This window comes from Eupeodes corollae, chromosome 1 (genome assembly GCF_945859685.1).
Source record: "Eupeodes corollae chromosome 1, idEupCoro1.1, whole genome shotgun sequence".
In the NCBI taxonomy this organism is placed as follows: Eukaryota; Metazoa; Arthropoda; class Insecta; order Diptera; family Syrphidae; genus Eupeodes; species Eupeodes corollae.
The window spans coordinates 64,299,179-64,320,966 of NC_079147.1; positions in this window are offsets into that span (position 1 = coordinate 64,299,179).

A 21,788-nucleotide genomic window follows, 5' to 3' on the forward strand; every position below is an offset into this window, starting at 1 on the left:
GAAAATCCCGTTTCTTGTTTACAAAATACGAGCATTAAACTAAATAGGAATAGGATTCAGAGGTTATAAAGTTAAATTACTTGACTTAAACATAATAATATCGTAATAAGTTTTGTTTTTACCGTACGTAAACATTTTTTTTTAGCATTAACTCTGCCTCTCGGTAACGGTTCTACGGCTATCATTTACTGAAGTAACTAGTTGAGCCTAATCAAATTTCCATCAGAACAATTGACCGCAGTGAATTGTACTATAAGTAAAGTTAGGTGAAACAAAGGTAGCCGAAAGTTAATAATTGACGGCTACGATCATCACCTTGAAAAACAAGGAGGTTCTGCTTTCCGATGGAGCTGTTCGCAGAGAAAGAACAAATTTTGCAACGGGTCATTACAACGCTTAAAACATGTTATTAAAAAAGCAGCATTAAAAGACTTCCAAACAAATAGCAGCACTACAAAATTTGCTGAGTCATTGTGTGTTAATCCTTCGCAGATTATCCGTGACAGTATTGTGGAATGTGTATCTTCTGTGAGAAAATACGAAAACAGTAACGAGTTTGCATTAAAAATAAGAATGATTAAAAGTTAAGCTTTTGTTTAGCTAATTGCTTTTGCGATTTTGAAACAGTATTACTTACTTACTTACTAACTTAGGGTGGCGCTGGGCCTCAACCAACATGCGTCTCCAGTCAGCTCGGTCCCTAGCTAGCTGTCTCCAGTTTCGCACGCCCAAGTTGGTTGAGTTCTTCACCCACCTGAGTGCGCCACCTGAATAGCGGTCTTCCTCTACTGCGCCGTCCCGCGGGATTGGACTCGAAGACCTTGCGGGCTGGAGCGGTGATGTCCATACGCTCCACATGACTCAGCCATATAAGCCGTTGGACTTTAATTCTGCTAACTAGGTCATTTTTGCTGTACAGCCCGTACAGTTCGTTATTTCTTTTTCTCCATTCTCCATCTATGCGTACCTGACTAAAAATCACCCGAAGAATTTTTCTCTCGAAGCATCCTAAGACGCTCTCATCATTCTTTGACAGGGTCCAGGCATCAGTGCCATAAATGAGATTTCGGTATAATGCGTTTCTTATAGATAGCGATTTAAAATGCTTGAGAGAGGACTTTACTTCTCAATTGCCTTCTAAGTCCTAAGAAGCAGCGATTTGCAAGAGTTTTTCTTCGTTTGAATTCAGCGCTGGTGTCATTGTCTGTGTTTATAGCGGAGCCTAGTTAGACAAAGTCCTTAACTACCTCAAAGTTATAGCTATCCATGGTGACGTTTTGTCCAAAACGTCATTGTTCAATAAACTTTTTGATGACAGCATATACTTGGTCTCGACCCCATTGACCAATAAACCCATCGTCTTCACTTCCGTCGCAATGCTCAAAAACGCTCCACTGACATCACGCTTTGATCTTCCAATTACGTCAATATCATCTGCGTATCCTTAATTGGATAGACCCTTGGAAGAATGAGCCTCTAGTGTTGATGGTTAAGTTTTGCACACTTCTTTCCAGAATGATGTTGAAGAAGTCGCATGACATTGCATCGCCTTGTCTAAAAAACTTTTTTGACATTAAATGCATCGGTGAGATCTTTTCCGACCTTGATAGAGCAGCGTGCATTCTCCAACGTCATTCTGCACAAACGGATAAGTTTGACAGGGATGCCAAAACTATAGATATTGCTCGGTAGAGCTCTTCCCTATAGATGCTTTCATACGCGGCTTTAAAATCGATAAAGAGATGATGGGTATCGATTTGAAGCTACTGGCTTTTTTCCAAGATCTGCCGTAGTGTGAATATTTGGTCGATAGTGGACTTTCCTGGTCTGAAGGCGCACTGATAAGGACCAATCAGGTTGTAAACGAATGGCTTCAAACGTTCACATAATACGGCAGAGAGGATATTAGATGCAATGATAAGGAGACTGATGCCTCTGTAGTTTAGTTAAGAGGGTCTCCTTTCTTACGTATCGGGCACACTATGCTGAGATTCCACCCATCGGGCATGCTTTCTTCTGACCATATTTTGCAGATGAGTTGGTGCATGCTCCGTACCAAGTCATCGCCTGCTGCTTTGAATAGTTCGGCAGCGATGCCGTCAGCTCCAGCAGCTTTGTTTGACTTAAGTTTAGATATAGCTATCTTCACTTCGTCAAGGTCGGGTAGGCGGAATTGTTGATCTGCGTCGCCTAGGTTGAGTGGTTCTATCTCCCTTATAGCGGAATTTGGTTCGTCATCGCCGTTATATAATTTAGAGAAGTGGTATTACCATATTCTCAACAAAGACTGCGGTTCTACTACGATGTTCCCCTGATCGTCTTTACAAGCTTTGGTTCATGGCTGGTACCCTTGGGAGTTTTTTTTACCTTTTGGTAAAATTAACGAACCTCATTCCTGTTGTGACATCCCTCTATTTAGTCGATCTCGCGCTTCTAATTCTCTCTTTTATTTTCATCTAAGAAGCCGGTGGTCCTCTTTCCTCATCTAGTTGTAGAGCTCGTAAGCAACTCTGGTCCTTCTGGGCAGCACAGTTTTGCATGTCTGTTGTTTCGCTGCGAGCGCAGTTGCCGGCATTCGGCGTCAAACCAGGGGTTTTGTTGTGGTGGCCGTGTAAAACTTAACACTTCAGAGGCGGCATCTCTGATTGCTGCAAGAAAATGTTGCCACTGGATTTCAATGCATAATGCAGGCAGCATAGGATTCCTTAAGATTTTATTAGAGGTTCCATTAAATAAGGACATGGCAGTCGCTTGCAATTGTAGCCGTCTAGCTACAACGAGGTAGTGCTTCGGGTCAATGTTGGCCCCTAGGAATTCGGGGACGTCCTGTTGCGTTGATTGCAATGTGGTTAATCTGGTTGAAAGTTGATTGATCAGGAGATTTGCTTGTCCCTTGTGGCTATTAAGATGTGTGAACTGCGTACTAGCTACTAGAACTTCTCGTTCCGCAGCGAAATCGATCAGGCTGTATCTCCCGATTGTGCCGCCAAAGATGTCTGCTCTTCCTAGCTTGACGTTAAAATCTCCTAAGATAATTTTAATGTCATAGCCAGGGCACTGCTCATATTTTGTCTTGTCTAAGAGCTAGAAGAATATGTCTTCGGTGTATTCATCTTTCTCCTCTGTTGGGGCATGCGCGCATATTAGGCTTATGTTGGCGAATTTAGCTTTGTCGTAATGTGCTCATTCACACTGTTGAAATTCAAAACTTTTTGCCTGAGTCTAGTTCTAACAACAAATCCACACCCAAATAGACCATGTCTTTGTTCTCGGTAGCAGTCGCCGTAGTATACATCGCAGCCTTTTGGTTTGCGTTTTCCCGGTCCATCAAATTGCACTTCTTGGATGGCGGTAATATCTGCCTTGCAGCAGTTTACAGTTTAGGGTTTCAGATAATTGTTCGGCTGCACGTAGACTGTTAAGGGACTTATTTCGTTTGAGTGGGCTGTCAACAGTGCTTGGAAACTAAGGTTTTACTATTATATTACTTTGTTCATTGATTTAAGTATGTTTTTGTTTTGTTTCAAAAGAATAATACTTTAAATTATATTTTTGCTTTTTGGTATGTTATAATAAAATGAATTTAGAAAAATATCTTATTTTTTATTTGTTTTAATATTTTTGTAATTTCGCGCGATTTTTTAAAAATGAAACAAATAGTTTTGATTGCAAAATCGAGATAATAAAACGCCGGATATCAAACATAACCCATTTAAAAATGTCTTAAAAGTTTTTACTTCTTACGTTAGCAAATACAAATTGGATGAATGAAATTAAATTGAAGTCAATAGCTTCTATTATTTGTGTACTATTTTTTGTAGATTTTAATTTTTCATGAAAAAACGGACTGTTAGATTATTAGAAATAAAATAAGTCTGAAGTCAATATTTTTTATTTTTGAAAAGATATTTGAAAGTAAATTTTTACCAAGTTTTAGTATTGTATTTGTGTTTAGGTTTTTATTTTTTGTAAGAAAAACTGTTGATTCGATTTTTCTCAAAATTTTACGGAATGTTGAAAATAATATTTTTCATACCATTAAATTAATTTGAAGAAAATATTTTCAATTTTTAAAAAGATATTTGAGTCGAAAATCATATACTTCGTTGCACAAAATTATATTGGAGATAAAATCATTTTTTTTCGTAAAGTTTTCGAAGTGACAAATATTTCTTTCAGTGTTTTTGATTTATAAAAAAACGTAAATTGGATTTTTTGCCAAAAATGTATGTGTTTGATATCACGTTACAATATATAATATATACATAAAAGTACCCTAGGCATGATGGTAAGTGCGCTGGACTGTCATGCTAAACTTTTTCACGGCTATGGCCTCTTGCGAGGAATTGACATTTTCTCCAAAAGAAATTCTTGTCATGAAAAGTGCTTTCTCAAATTTGCCGTTCGGATTCTGCTTAAAACTGTAGGTCCCTTATATCCCTGACAACAGTACTCGCACTCAAGAATGGTTGAGAGTGTTAAGTCACTAGGCCCTAGTTCTAATCGGACTGTTGCGCCACCCAATTTATTTATTTTTTTATGGTAAAAAAAACATCTACTCAAGTTTTATTGAGAGTCCTTTCTGCATCTTCCTGCATTGTTATCTGTATAACAACATTTGTTTGAAGTCGATATCTCTACGAGGCAAACGTACAGACGTAGGTACATACGAACATACGCACGCACAGATATCTCTCTAAAAATCTTTTATTTCGACTTTTGGGACCTTGAAACGTCGAGAAATGTCAAAAATGTAATTAAAAAAGAGGCTGGAATGCGACCCACACTGATAACTTCCCATCCCGTCTGTCGATTTGTCTTGCTTAAAAGTTTTTCTACATGTACTCGTATCAATTTTTACCAAATTTGTGTACTATTTTTTTATTTTTTATGAAAAAACGGACTGTTGGATTTTTTATATAAAAATTACTGAATATCGAAAACAATATTTTCTGTGAAATAATATAAGTTTGAACCAATATTTTTAATTTTTGAAAGATATTTGAGCCGAAAGAAAATTCGTAAAAACTTTTGTTAAATTTTTTTAGGTTTTTAATTTTTTGTAAAAAAAACTGTCAATTCGATTTTTTTTTTAAATTGTATCGAATGTTGAAAACAATATTTCTTGTTAGATAAAATTAGTTTGAAGCCAATGTTTCAAATTTTTGCAAAGATATTTGAGTCGAAAATCAATATTTACCAACTTTTGTTAAATTTTTTTAGGTTTTTAATTTTTTGTAAGAAAACTGCCAATTTGAATTTTTTCAAAATTTTACTTAATGTTGAAAAAAATATTTGTTATGAGAAAAAATTTGTTAGAAGCTATTATCTCAAAGTTTTAAAAAGATATTTGAGTCGAAAATAATTTTTTACCAACTTTGTAAAAAAATTGTCAATTCGATTTTTTTTAAAATATTACTGAATGTTGACAACAAAATTTTTTGAAAGATAAAAGTAAATTTAAGCCAATATCTCAAAGTTTTGTAACGATATTTGAGTCGAAAATCAATTTTTACCAAATTTTATAAATTTTTTTTTTAGGTTTTTATTTTTTGTAAAAAATTGTCAATTTGATTTTTTTCAACATTTTATCAAATGTCAAAAACATTATTTGTCGTCGCATAAAATTGTTTTAGAGATGAAATCATATTTCAAACGTAAAATTTTGGAGGTGACAAATTTTTGTTTTCAGTTTTATTGGTTTATAAAAAAATCCGTTATATTGATTTTTTTCAAAAAATGTACCATTTTGGTATCACGTTACAATATATTATATAAAATTTAATTCAAGTCTCTAGCGTTTTCAGTTCGTAAGATATTAAGGGGTAGCCAAAATTTTCACCGTTTTTTAAAAAAACCACCCACGCAATTTTCTTGAGAGCCCTTTCTGCATCTTTCTGCCTTATTATCTGTATAACAAAATTTATTTGAAGTCGATATCTCTTCTGGTTCTTGAGCTATGGACGACGAAAAAAACATCGCGAACGTACGTGCACACGCACGCACAGACATCTTTCTAAAAATCTTTTATTTCGACTCTAGGGGCCTTGAAACGTCGATAAATTTCAAAATTTTCAATTTGACAAATTGGACCCATTACAATAACTTCCTATGGGAAGTTAAAAATCGGACCGATTACAATAACTTCCCATGTTCCCATGAAGTTCAAAGGGCCATTGTGGAAAATTTTCATAACGGGTTATCCATTTTGTGGTTTCGAAAGTATAGGACTGGAATTCGACATCTATCAAACTAAGTTGTTAAACCATTTTTTTTTTCTGTGCTATTAAAGAATATGTGGTTTCAAAAAGACGGTGCCACATGCCATACAACTCGAGCGAATAATGGCGATATCAACTCGCCACCAAGATCATAAGATTTGACACCACAGAACTTTGTTTTGTACGGCTACGCGAAAGACCGTGTTTATGCACATAATCTTTTTACTCTTGAACACTTATAAATCAACATTAGTCAAGTTATGGCTCAGATAATGCTCAATATGTCGCTTACAACAGTTGGCGCGGTGGTTTAAACAATGTATTATTTCACACATAATGTCCACGTTCCAACTTTACCATAAAAAAGAAATATCATGAAGTAAAACATTTTATATGTGTTTTATTTACGTTTTATTTTTAAACCGCGAAATGGATAACTCTGTATTTACAACGCTTTAACCTGAAATTAGTGAATAATTTTTAATATTTAAACATGTTAAACCAACATTTATTTTACCTCACAGCAATTTTATCAAATTTAAAATGTAATTGTAAATGATTATCAGTATCAACATTTCCCGCCCTGCAGCTTATTCAGTTCCAGGATTTTATTATGTTTCTAATGAAGTGGTATGTAAATATCCACACATGTTGTTTCTCAAATGATTGATTGCTAAAATTTCATTTCAAAGGCCCAAAAAATATAACATTAAAAAAAACACCAAACATAATAACTTGTTAACGATCTCATCCAAGTATACAAACCAAACCACCACCGCACCGTCTCGCCTCTGCGTGGCCACCGCCGTCACAGCTTGTCATCACAATTTCCAGAATCTTCACCAGCCATAAAAATAAAAAAATATACACACCAATACAAAAAAAAAAAAAAAAAACAACATAAAGTTCATCTTATCATTTCCGGAAATGAGGCGTGACCTAATTCAATGATGACACATCGTTTCATGGAAGACAAAGTAATGTGCTGCGCTGCGAACCTGTGCGAACAAAAAGATACATCATCCGTGTGTATAAAATTGGATACCTTAACCAGCAAGGCGAAACAAAAGTTTCACACCCCCTTCTTCAACATTAAAACAACCATCACCAGCACCAGGAGCAAGCTCTAGCAACCAGGACCCTGGCAAAAGTGCAGACAACAGCAGGAAGTGACTCTAATCAAATCAAAGGAAACTTTCCGCGTTAAAAAAAGACGAGAACACACAAACACGTGAGGAAAGAGAAAAATTTTAAAAAAGTTCCTTCATACAACAACAAGGACGTGAATAAGGATAAGGACAAGGATGAGTATGCGGTAACGACGAAGATGGCGATGATTCCATGCGAATATTTTTTTGTTTGCTTAGCAGCGACAGGATTGGATTCATGGAATATCCATATACATTTTGTATCAACTGGATAGCTATTCCTGTTTCGTCCTGGCTGCACTGCGCTAGCTTGCCGATCCTGCTGACGCTGACGGCTGGGTGGATCCAGATTCACACTCCCGGAATAACATACATCGGATAAGTGTATCGCCCGGTTGAGAGTTTTATTGGTAACGGATATGAAAACTTCCCAATACATATCCCCGAAAGTGATATAAGCTCCAGACAGATATACTTAAATAAATTGTCTTCCCTTTTTGGTTGGGTATGTCTGAAGTCGAACCTGAAAGCTGAAAGATTGCTAACAAAGAATAACTCTGTTTTGGTTGGGATAGTCGTTAGTCGTTCTGTACAAATATCTACCAGGACATAGTTATGTACCTCTATGATATATAGGAACGTTTCTTAGCAAAATCTTCCTTTATAGTTGACTTCGTGACTTGCATTAATGCCCTGCATTGCAGCAGTGTTAAAATGGAACACCGCCCAAATGGCTGAATATATTGGAGAAGCGAACAGAGAGTGCATTAAAAGACGAACGGAATATTGTAAAAAGCTGAAAGGGTATAAAGAAAGGACACGTTATCGTTAAGATTTTATGAGCCAATTGTAAAACGAAAAAAATATTAAGAGATTAAAAAAACACGCCAGCACCATGTTCCATTCAAAAAGTGTAAACTCTAGAGAACATGAAAGGATCAAGATGGTCAGTCAGGGGTTTCTTTTTAGTGGAACTTTGTAAGTTTTCATATAATTTTCTTTTTTAATGGATAACGATCAAATTAAGGGTACCTAGTTTTGATAATTCAATAAACGGGTTTAATACTTTAAAACAGCTTCTTTTGTTTTTGAAGTATGTTTTAATTTTTATTGGCAAAATGAAATGTGGGGATGTAACTGCATTTAAAAAACAGAAAGGTTCTTTATTCTATAAAAGAAAATAATCCATGGCATTACATGCAATTGAATTTTCTTTGGAAATAAGGTTAACATAAGGTTTTGGAAATTGCATTATTGGTACCTAGAAGAAACTTAACTAATAGTTGAGGTTTTAAGAGTATATTTTTTGTTACAGACACAGTTAGATTTTCATGGAATCAGTATTGACTTTAAGTTAAACAAAATATATCGATTGAAAAAAATTTTATAAAAGAAACGGATACGGGTAAAAACTGGGAAGAACTATGCTGAGAATATAGAAAGGACACTCCTCCAAATTGTATATAACGACGATTACGAATCGAATCGAATTCTGCAGTAAGAGAGAAAGCACCATTCAATCTAAGCGACGCAGAAAAATAAGCCCGACCTCGACGAAGTGAAAATAGCTATGTCGAAAATAAAGTCTTACAAAGCTTCTAGAACTGATGGTATCGCTGCTGAATTATTCAAAGCAGCATATGATGACTTCATAGGACGCAATGAATAAACTGAACTTCAAAATATAGTCAGAAGAAAGCATGCCCGATAAGTATAATAACAGCATAGTTTGCCCGATATTCAAGAAAGGAGACCCTGTGAATTCTGGGGATTTCTAATTTAGAGGGTTTCAATGTTTTTTTATTTGGAGACTACATTAAAATCAAACATTATATTTACAAATTGACAGTGGTAAAAACGTAGTATTACAACAAATCCAATACATCTTTCTTAACATCTTAGCTGTTTTTATTAAAATCAATTACAAACTTAAATTCGTTAAAATCAATACAAGAAGCAGTTATTAGATAGTGTTTCTCATAATTTATGCTATGAAAAGGAACATGTAGAAAATTAGCATTTCTAGGACGCAAATTCCGAGATGGAACATAGATATTAAACTGGAACAACAAAATTGAACAATTTATGTGAGAGTTGGTGACATCGTAAGCAAAGAGTACTAAATACAAGTTTCTACTAGATACTAAAGGTTTTACCTTTTAAGTCAATTAAAACTCATCTGCTCTCATGGTGTTACATATTTAAATAATTAAAAAGCTTTCGTAAAGCAAATTTTATAAATCTCTTCTGAACCTTTTCAATTATTAAAATACTTGATTGTGTAATAGGATTCCATATTATGCAACAATATTCAAAAAAGGTCTTACAAGGGATGCAAACAGAGTTTTTAAAGTATAAGGATCTTCGAATGACTCAAAAGTTCTCTAAATAAATCCCAACATAGCGTTAGCTTTTAAAAAAACATTATCAATTTGGAGAAAAAAAATCGTATTCGAGTGAAAAATCACACCAGGATTCTTTTGATTTGTTAACCTCATTAAGAACTGATTCTCAATTTCGTTATCAAAACATACCGGATGCTTTATTTTAGAAAACGTAACAATACTAGACATTTTTATATTAAAATTTAAACCATTTATGAAACACCACTTAGCAATAATATCAATTGATTTTTACAAGCATCTGATGAGAAACTTACAGAACTAAAAATCTTGAGATCATCACCATATAAAAGACACCTAGAACTTTTAATACAATTCGGTAAATCACTTATAAATAAAATGAAAAGGAGTGGACCAAGATGCCTACCTTGTGGTACACCTGAAAAATTTCGTATTTCATTGCAAAGAACACCACCAATATTAACATATTGTCTTTGTCTAACCAAGCAGCTTCTGTTCCATTTTAGGAGATTCAAGTGGAAGCCAAGCAATTCTATTTTTTTCAAGAGAACACTATGTTGTACCCCATCCACTAGAGTACGATTTTCTAAACAACCAAGACAGAAATTTTTAAAAATTGCTAAAAAAATTTCAAAACCAAAGAGTGGAATATTCTTCTGTTATCAAGCGACGATAAAGCATTTAATACATCAAGAGTCGATAAAAAAAGTCACCAACATTAATGTTAGAATTTAAACTTATTGTTTCATTATAATCTAAACCCAAATCAGAAAAAATTGATGGGAAAATAAAGCAAAGTTATTACAAATAACTACTAAATTTTCAGAAAAAATACTATTGTAAGAAATATTGGAAGGAATTCCATTTGATTTCCTTCAAGTATTTAGAAATGACCAATAACACTTCGAATATGTTTTTATTTTCGACTCAAGAGATATTTGGTATACAGGATGTCCCGTAAAAAATGGATAACCCTGAAATGCCGTATAGTAGACTTTATGACCGTCCTGAAAACTGATAAAAAAGTTCTATCCCAACCACAAGAAAAGTTATATGCATTTTTTTGCTCAGTGAATTATTTTTTTTTTTACTTTACATTTTTGAATACCACGACTACAAGTGAATGAGTTCCATCAATAACAAAAGTTTTCAAAATTAGCACAGTAAACTATGGTTTCGAATCCATTAAAATTCGAATCTATAAAAAAGATGAGGTTAACGCGAAAAGCGGGCCTCCAAAAACTACCGAAGGTGAACTAGCGGTTGGTAAACCTGGTTCGTCGTCTTCTCTCCTAACAGAGGGTGACGATGCACCCTTGTCCTCTCCAATCGCGACTGCACCCTCTACAAAAGTCGTGGACAGTCCATCCTTAATGGAGACTGAGGACGACCTTAACATGATCCTTCTGAGCGAGGACGAACTCTTAGGTTCATCCTCAGACTCAGAGGGTCAGAACAAAACCTTCCTCTAACGCTAACGAACTTGACAACAAAGTCAATGACCTTACCTCAGCTATGAACAGATCGCTAAAAATTGCTTGTCCACTTATACACATAAGAGGAAAGAGGAAACCACAATGGTGGGCCTCAGACCTTGACTCGCTCAGGAAGGAATGCAGGAAACTTTTCAACCGAGCCAAAGCTGCAAGACTAGCCTCTCATTGGGACTTCTACAAAGAATCCCTAAGAATCTACAAGAAGGCACTCATTGGGACTTCTACAAAGAATCCCTAAGAATCTACAAGAAGGCAATAAGGAAATCCAAGCGATCTTCTTGGCGATCCTTCTGTGGCATGATAGAAGAAACTTCTGAAGGCTTACTGTAAGATTTACTGTAAGGGTAAATCGGTGGAAACAGCGTTACACACTTTAGTACGCACCATCGAATATTCCCCCCATCATAAAGAGTTCACTATGGTTGCTTTCCTTGACATCGAAGGTGCCTTTAACAACGTGGACACATCTGCACTGAAATCTTTAAATGTAGAGTTCGCTTTGGGAGTTAATTCATTTAATGCATACTAGCAGAATAATCAACTCAAAATTAGACAACTCTTCTAGTAGACGATTCGTTAGTAGAGGGACACCGCAAGGATGCGGATTGTTTCAGAGTGATAGCCTATGCGGACGACGTTGTTATAGCAGTTTCAGGAAAGCATCTTAACATCCTAAAAGTAATCTTACAAAATGCCTTGGACAGACTAATACTTTGGGCGGATCGGTGTGGACTGGGTGTTAACCCACACAAAATCGATTTGGTCTTATTTTCGAGGAGATACAAAATTAAATTTGTCAACCCTCCTTACATTAAAGAAATCCAAATAAAATTCTCAGACGAGGCTAATTACCTGGGTCTTGTCTTGGACAAAAAAATGAATTGGAAACGCAACGTACAGAAAAGAGTCAGAAAAGTTACTGTAGCTCTCTTTTCTTGCAAAAAAGCTTTGGGAAATAAATGGGGCTTACAACCCAGAATCACGCATTGGCTATACACATCGGTAATCAGACCGATTTTAACGTACGGTGTGGCAGTATGGTGGACTGCTGTAGAGAAAGGTATAAACAGGGACAAGTTAAATAAAGTCCAACGTTCAGCCTGCCTATGATTAAGCGGATCGCTTCGCACGACCCCGTCCGCGGCACTGGACACCTTGCTCTACCTTACACCTCTTGACATATTAAGAAACAAATAGCTGCAAGCTCTACTATTCGCCTCAATGCTTCGTCGCAGTGGACTAACAACAACATTGGCCACTCCGTAATTCTAAGGCACTTAGAATCAATTCCAAAGCACACAGACTACACCATCCCCCAACTACAATTCGACAGGAATTTCCAGATTTCTATACCTCCCAGATCTGTTTGGGAGGATAGGGCATTCTCGGAGGATGATTCAATCCATTTTTACTCAGATTTGTCAAAAACAAAAGAAGGGGTTGTTGGAGGTGTGTGCTCTGAACGACTGAAATTAAGTCTCTCATTCCGCCTTCCCAATCATTGTAGCGTGTTCCAGGGGAACTTTTGGCTATAAAGTAAGTCTTGTCTTGGCTCAAAGAAAACGTGTTATCAATATCTGATATCCGTGATTTCTCTGATAGCCAGGCCGCTATCAAATCTCTGGACTCTGTCTCTACAAACTCTATAACAGTCCATAACTGTCGATCATCTCTAATGGAGATGGCGCAACAGTTTAATATTCATCTTTGCTGGGTGCCGGGCCATAGAGACATTCCAGGTAACTGTAAGGCAGATGAACTCGCCAGGAACGGTACAGTACAACCCATCCTACCACGTTTGGCAAGTATTGGCATACCAATCGCTACTTGTAAACTGCTACTAATGCAAGACGCTGTGAGGAGGCACCAGGTGGACCAACATCACCACGTGTCAAGCCACAAAAAACATCTGGCCAACACTGGATTCAAAACGTTCAAGGTGCTTGCTCTCTCTAAGCAGATCGCATATAAGCTCGATAATAGGTGTCATAACCGGACACTGTCTAATACGAAAGCACTCCACGAGACTAGGCATATTCTCAAATGACTTTTGCAGAAGCTGTATGGACGAGGAAGAGGAAGAAACGGTTCTTCATCTTCTCTGCACATGCCCTGCTCTAGCTCGAAAACGCAAGAATTACCTAGGAGAATTCTTCTTTAACGATTTAAAAGATCTAAATCATATCGGTATAATCAGCCTCTCACGTTTCGTAAGGGACTCTAACTGGTTTCATTGAGCTTAGGAGGAAGCCTCAAGCTTCATGTGGTATCACAATGGGCCATTAAACTGGCCTAAGTGTGTCCGTTTCCATCTTGGACAGCCACTATAACCTAACCTAACCTAACCTAGCGCAGTAAACGTGAAAATAATACCAAGCGTTGGACATAGCAGATTTTTGATTTATTGGCTGTTTCTGCGATGTTGTCCTAATGATTAATCCTAGCTTTCAACTTCTAGGGCCGAATGCATTATTCATAAAAATTTCAAAAAAAAACGCGAAAAAAACCGTTACATTTTCGAGCTTGTTTTGAATTATACCTGTTCTATTGGGCTTTAACAAATATTTTGTTGGTTGCTATTAGTTTATTTGTTATTTTATCTAAACACAAAGTTTTTGAGGCAGCTTTTAATCACATGACCACTTAGTTAGAAAACAAAAACAAAAATAGATAATTTTTTAATTTTTTGTATTTAAAGCAAATGGGATTCCTTTAGTTCTTGATGCACTTCTTCCAGCAAGGTTGGGAGATCATTTGGGAGGAACTCCAATAACTCCAAATAATGAATTATTTTCCCATTGAGAATCCCAGTCCAATAGTTTATTTTGAATTGGTACTGGGACCTGTCTTCCCTCATGAAGTTTTGGCTTTGTAGTGCCCAGAAGTGGAGATTATGGAGATTAGTGTAGCCATCTCTTTTAAATGTCGACTCATCGCTCCAAAGAACTTTGGCAAAAAACTGCGGATCTTCTTCAATTTTCATTATCATTTGTCGACAGAAACTCATTCTCGTTTCGAAATCTTGCGGCTGGAGAGTTTGCACCCGTGTTAGGTGAAAGGGATGATATTTATATTTACTTAGCAGTCGTCTTTCCGATCCCCGTGCGTATTTTGTGCTATTGCTGGGATTAATACTGTAGGATCTCGGTCAAGTTCCGCAAGCACTAAGTCTTCGGTATCTCCTCGAGGGGGTCGTCCCACGCCAGAACCACTAACACCACTACCAGGCAGTCTTCCTTTCGAGAAACAGCTATGGACTCTAATAAACACTCGATAATCCGGGTGACGTGCGTTAGGGTACCTTTCCCTATACAGAGTCGCAGCTTCGTTTGCGTTGCCTTTGCACTCTCCATAAATGAAATGCATGTTTGCATATTCTTGTGCAGAATACTGAGTACGTGGCATCGAAAAAGTTCAATCAAGCGTCTTAATTATTAAAAAGCAGGTTCAGGAAAACCGCTATTTAGACCGTTAATTTTTCTGAAGAATGAACAATAAAAACGTTATAAATAAGTGTTCGTCGTGGTCTTAATCTTATGAATTAAGATCAAATTACAAAAACTTTAATTCAAAATTACTTATCAGTTGTCAGGACGGTCATAAAGTCTGCTAAATATAATGTTGTTTGTTTGATTTATGCAGGAAACGGAACAGATAGAGAAAAATTAATACAAAGAAAAAAAACCTTTTCTCATATTTACCCTACTTTTTGAGTGAAATATTTCTTAAATAGTTATAATAAAATTTGTTTTATATTATTTTTCCAGAAAATTGAATTGAAAGTTTAAAAATTGTTCAGTAATAAATTGTTTTTCAAACCTTGATCAAGGTATGATCTGATAATTAGATGCGAAGAAATTAATAAAGACATTTTTTCATAACCGAGTTTCTTAAAAACTGATTCAGTAAGAAACGTTTGAACATAAATTCCAGATTCATCCTCAGAGCCTCTTATCGCATATTTTTGATAGAACAACCTCTTTTGCCGTATTTAAACTTCAATTTGAGACTGCAATACCCAATGTGAATGTGTAGCGCAGCAGCATTAATTTTGGACCTTTAAGGGTGGTGCGACTGATGTCGTGAAGACTCTTTCAAGAGGTGAGGTTTATAATTACTAAACAATTATGAAAGTATTAAATAGAAAATATTGGAGTGACCACAAAAAGCAGATACACATAATAGAATTAAAGAATTAAAAAATTAGCATATTTGGCATATCCTGATTCTTCTATTCGTGATTCAGATACAATTATAATACCTAATACAACATTTACGGAAACTTTTTCTATAGCAATGACTCAAGAAACTGAAACCAGGATGTGTGCATTTAATTAAAAGATCCACAAACTAAATGTTAAAAATGACGATTTGACCGAGGCAGTTGTTTAAGCTGTAAAAGCATCAATAAGACCGGATTTCAAACAAGTAAATGAAGCTCTTTTAAGTGGAGCTTTTTAAAGTGTGAAAAATAAGGACACCTGGTATGTAACTGCTATGAGGAAAAAAAACGGTAAAAAATCAGACAAAATGCCAATGAACAAGCCTTTGAACAATGATTCGACAAACTAAAGTTGGTCAGTTCTAGTGGATATACGCTGACTCCGAATTATGTACGCCCAAAAATTTCACGTAGCAGTAATAGACTAGTAGTTGATTGTAGTTCCAAAAAAAATCTATAATCGCGGGTTGAGTGGGGGACACTTAGAAATAACTAAAACGTTAAGGGGCGTGTCTATTTAAAAGTACTTCTGCTAGTTAACTCTCGAGAGCTACTCTTAGGAGACTCTACATTTGAGAGCTAAATTTTAGAAATTTTGCTATCGCGATCTCAAGCTCTCTGCTAAAATATTGAGAGTTTTCTTGCAGACGGTACTCTCATAATCGTGTCCACTTGATAGATTTCTTCTGCTAGCATATTATCAATTTATCAGTTGGCCATTTAATCCTTCCAGCAAAGAGTTGTAGCTGATTTAATTATCGGCACTATTCTTAAAAAAGAAAACAGAATGAAAAAACAAGGTTGGGTCAAACCGTGGGTAGATCGTCGTAACCAATTCGGAGAGCTTCAAGTTGAAGATCCGAAATTTCGAAATTTTTGCCGTGACGCCCAACATGGGTTTATTTCGTGTAGATCAACTGTCACAATCTTTAATTGTATAGAAATAGCATTGCCCTTTACCCTTAAAAATGTCAGACGATAACTTTTACTAAAAAAACGAATCATTACGTGTATTTGATTATTGTATATCACAGCAAAATTTCTGTCGCGTCTCCACATTTACTGATTTAGGTGTTTATTTCTGTTCCAACTTAGAGTTTACACATCACATTAATTTTATTGTCAATAAGTCAAGTTATATGCTTGATCCCTAGGTTACTCTTTCTTTGTACAATTGCCATGTTCGTCCTCATCTGGAATATGAATCGCAAATAGAAAACGTATTGAATCAATTCAACTTAATTTCATTCACTCAATCTGTGAGGATCTTCCTTGGGAAGATCCTTATGATCTGCCTCCCCATGAACATCGTATTCAGCTTCTTCAATTGAAATCTCTCCATCGAAGGCGTGTTAATAATGATTTAATATTTCTTTATCAACTCATTAACGTTGAAATTGATGCACCTTATTTGCTATCTTGTGTACATTTGAACTAATGAGGCGGAACTCATTAATGACGTTATTTTGATTTTATACATATTGGCTTCCATAGAATTAACTATGGAAAGAAAGAAGCTTTAAGTCGAATGAGCATTTTATGTAACTTAAACTGTTCATCAATAGATTTAAATTTAAATAAGGTGGAATTAAAATCATTGTTTAAAACCAGTGCTCCACTATCGTAAACGTCCTTATTTTATCTTTTGTTGTTCTATATTATTTCATGTTAAATGTATTTTGTGCGTTTTTAGGCTTTAATTGTATTATTATCTTACTAACAACTAACACATGCACTTATGATGAGCCTCTGATCGTAGTTTGAAGCTTGCTTGAGGTACAATTACTGGGATATTGTAGAATTAATACTAAGTCCGCAGTGATCAGCCCATCTAGTGAGCATATTGAGTGTATTTAGGAGGAGGTCTCTCAGTGTATTACGATGTTCCCCTGTGACGGCGATAGCAACATCACCGGCATACGCAACCACTCTGTAGCCTTCCCTCTCAAGGGAGAGGGGACAGAACACCACCTTGCGGAGTACCTCCACTGACAGACTTTTTGTGCCAAAATCTCCCAAACCAGAGTTGATGATCCTGCTTTTTAGCATTAGATTAATCAACTCACAGATTGAGTATTCGACGTTTAAGGTCGTCATAGCAGAAGTGATAGCGGATGTGTCAACGTTGTTGAAAGCGCCCCCAATATCCAGGAAGGCCACCATAGCATATTCCTTTTGCTCTAGGGAGTATTCGATAGTTCTTAACTGAGTGTGCAATTCTGTTTCTACCGATTTCCCTTTGCAGTAAGCATGCTGAGACATTGATAGTCTCTTATCAATGATGTTACGTATATGGATATCGATCAATCGTTCCAGAGTTTTGAGAATGAAAGATGGTACATGTACATTGTACATCTCTCCATTGCTGAGGCATATAGACCAGATTTATAAAACTTTTCAAGATCATCTCAATGATGGTCAAAGTTATATCAATGGTATATTGTAGCTCAGCTGGTACGATTTGTTCTGGACCTGGAGATTTGTAAGGTTTGAAACTATTTAGAGCCCATGTCAATTTTTCTTTTGCAAGCAGACCTTGAGGAAAAATTAAGTCAATACCGGCCCAGGACTGTTTGTTGTATTAACGGATTGGGACCTATCCGGGAAGTGAGTGTCTAATAGCAAGTTTAGCGTTTCTTCGCAAGAATTAATCCATATACCATCCTGAGAATCTTCCTTATCCTTGATGCCTATGAGGATTCTTCTATGGAGTTACAGAAGGATCTCCATGAGGATCTTTTGGCTATTCTCATATCTATATCTAGTTCAGCAGCCCACCAATATGGTTTCTTCTTTTCCCGCACTGTAGTGGGGGCATGCAGTTTCCATGGCTTTATTGAGGGCTGCTGTAAGCTCATCGACCTTTTGATCGAGTTCAAGAGCGCACAAGGGCGGATCCGACAGTTCTGGTTTAATCAGATTTTTCAGAGTCGCCCTATATTTTATAAAGTGTTGGAGATTATCTGTAGTATTTGCAGCATTTTGGCTACAAACGGGCAGATCAATCTCCACCACTGTTAAATCCAGCTCATACGGATCAGACGAAGAGGAACCTAATAGTTCATCTTCTTCCTCACTGGGAAGAGCTTTATCGTTTGAGTCATCAGTTTCCATTAGGGATAAACTTTTAACGTTTTCAGGAGAAGACTGTGCTGCGACAGAGAAGGGCCCTGCCACATTCTCATCCAAGGAGGGTGATGATAGCACTGGGACCCCCTATCTCTTGCAGCACAGCTTCGGATGGAGACTGTACTGCGACAGAAGAGAGCCCAGGTAGTTCATTATCAACATCCAAGGATGGGAAGGTGATAGCAGCAATGGGACCCCCTACGTCTTGCGACACAGCCTTCGAAGGGGGGCATGACTGACTCGAAGCCGTATCTTATCACGCCCTTATCTCGCGCCAGAGAAGCCAGAGAGTCTTTTTTGATTACGATAATCACACTTTGATAAAGACCCTTTGGCTCCTCTAGTTTCGCGATCTTCCAGATCATTGCACTAATGTCATCTGGACAGGAGTATAGAGATCGCGCGACCTCTGATCGTTATAAGCGATAAGTTTGACATGACCTTAATGCCAACCCCAATCACTTATTACTGGTAGTGGGCCCGGATGCTCTCTCATGACTTTGAGAAAGCCAGCCAAGAGCCCCAGTTTCACCATCTGCCAACGGTCAGAGGTAATCGTGCCATCAGAATTGCTCCTATCAATGACCGCGATCTTTTTAGGCTCTATAAGTACATCACTAAATGGTTTAGTGTGAGGTACTCTAGCCATGTTGGGAGTACTGGTGTTCTGCACTTTGGGCTTTTTGGGGACGGGAGTGGGCTCCTCCAAAGACCATTGTAGTTTTGACGTGGAGTCATAGCGACTAGTTTTATCTAGAATTTATTTAGCCCACTCCTGCCTCTTGCTAAGAATGTTATTAGTTCCATCTCCCAATGTTGAACCATGGGATTTTAGAATCCTCATCGCATAGCGCCGTTGAGTATAGGAGCTCCTAGGAGCATTCTGGAGAGGTTTACTCTCTTTGGTAGTGGAAAGATCATTATTCACGGACTACCGACCTGAGAAAGAGTTTTCGTCAGTGATACATCCTTTACCGTACCGGAAGATTTGCAGTGACTTGGCACAAACCCTTCTCCGGTGTTTGGCACAGGAGTAACGACAGCCGACGTTGCCACCGAACTGCCGCCCGGTGTAGATATAACCTGTACCGCACACGAAGATGGGCAGTGACTTGGCACAATCCCTTCTACGATGTTTGGCACAGGTGCAACGACAGCCGAAGTTGCCGCCGACCAGCCGCCCGGTGTAGCTGCAGTACCGGGACCAGTTTGACGTTTTTTCTTCGGGTTTTGTTTTTATTTATACATTTGGATTCCCACGAGTAGGCGAAGTAAATTAGGGAGGGTCCATCTGTGCAAACATTTGCTTACACAGATAAGGCTAGCTAATCCGGAGGTCACCTGGTCTCCGGATACTCCGTTAACGACTGAGCTATTTTCAGAAATTGGGCCATCAGTCTGGCTGATCATCGGCACGGGTCGTATAACACATTAAATCCAGCCAAATTGGGAAGATGAAGGGAGGGATATGTTTTGGAAAAAGGAGAGACGAACAGCAACTAAGCCATATACGTCCCAGGAAGGAAACAGGGTATTGACAGACAGTGATGTACTTTACAGTCAGGGAATAAGGAGCCATCAGCTAGCATAGTAGCACAAAGCCGACGTAATAGGTGGTAAGGATTGGGAAGGGGAGATACGAGCGACTTTTAGTTCAGGGCTCTTCTGGAGAAATAATTCCCGAGAATCATCAACCTTACTCAGTTTCTACAACTTGACAAGTACGACGCTCAGGTAGAAGGAAGGAATGGTCCATATAAAGTTTTCAAAAGAATCCAGTAATCGACGAAATGAAAATAAAAGTCACTTTGTGGCGTGGCGTTAAATCACCCAATCACGGGTCCGTGTAACTGGTAACTACGAAGTTACCAAAAGTTCTCTTCAATAAATCAATTGTGACAAGAGCTTTGAGACATGTTAAAACCAAGACTCAAAGCACATCAAAAAGTCTGTTTTTGTATATGTATCGGTGTCTCACAAGAGAATTACTATTTAACTTCATCGGTTAAAAAAATTCGCTTATCAACGGCAATTTTGTTTTGGGTCCAATTGACAAAACTTTGCCTTCTTATAGATGATTCTGTAGCTTCAATTCTTAAAAAGCGAAATTAAATCCGAAAAATTGGCTACCAGTTAAAATAGTGTTGTTATCTTTAAGAACGATAAAACAATCAAAAGAGTACAATCTTTTCAAGACTTTTATATCTTTGCCCCCACATAACCACATCTTAAATTTGATGACCTTCCTCTTTTTAAATTATCATTCCTACAAAAGCATTATTTCAAGCTTAAAATATAATATCCTAAATCTTGTCTTTTCTTTTTTTTTGGATTTAAAAAAGCATATAAATTCATTCCAAAGCTATTACCCTTATATTATAACACTCGGCCATGAAATGCATTTTCGTTTTTCTATAAGAGCGAGCCACATGGCACACACTTACTCGAACATAGGTACTTATATTGAAAATGAATGTCCCTGCAATGTCATCCATTACCAGGAAATGAACTTTAACAATGAAACTGCCATAGTTTTTTCTATACTGCCATCGGGCTTAGTTTCGAATAAAGAAAAACTTTAAATTGGAACTGCAACTCTTTTAAGTAGTTTTTGATACAAACTTTATTTGTGTTCGGTCTTTCTACCATGACCAGACTCCATATACTTTTACATGGCCGACTCGTAGACCATGGATGGAATTATACCCCATCCAGAAAACAAGATAATACCCAGCTATCGTCCTTTTCTCAATCCCCATTATTTTCATTCAATATCGCACTGCTCCGTAACTGCACCTACTGTATATCTAGGATTAACTGGAAAAGCGGACACAAATCATCCTCTGAATTATATCACAGAAAACACACAAAAGTTGTAGATTCATTGATTGCAGCAGGTAAAGGGTTGTGTTGAAAAATATACTGACAGCTTTAAGCTTTTCATTCGAAATCCCAACCGTATTGTGGGATAATGTGACAAAAATATTGGAATTAAATCACTTCTCTTGAAAATTCCAGTTTTTCCATTTATTTTATGGATTTCTGAAACTTAATCCAGCACTTTGTTGAATTAATTGGTGAGCTGTTGGTAAAAAGGTAATGTTTATCTAGGAGTTTTGAAAAGTAATTATGATTCTAATATCTAACACAAAACGAATACCTGTTGCATTGTTCTAAGGTACCGTTGTTCGAAGCAATAGTAATATTTC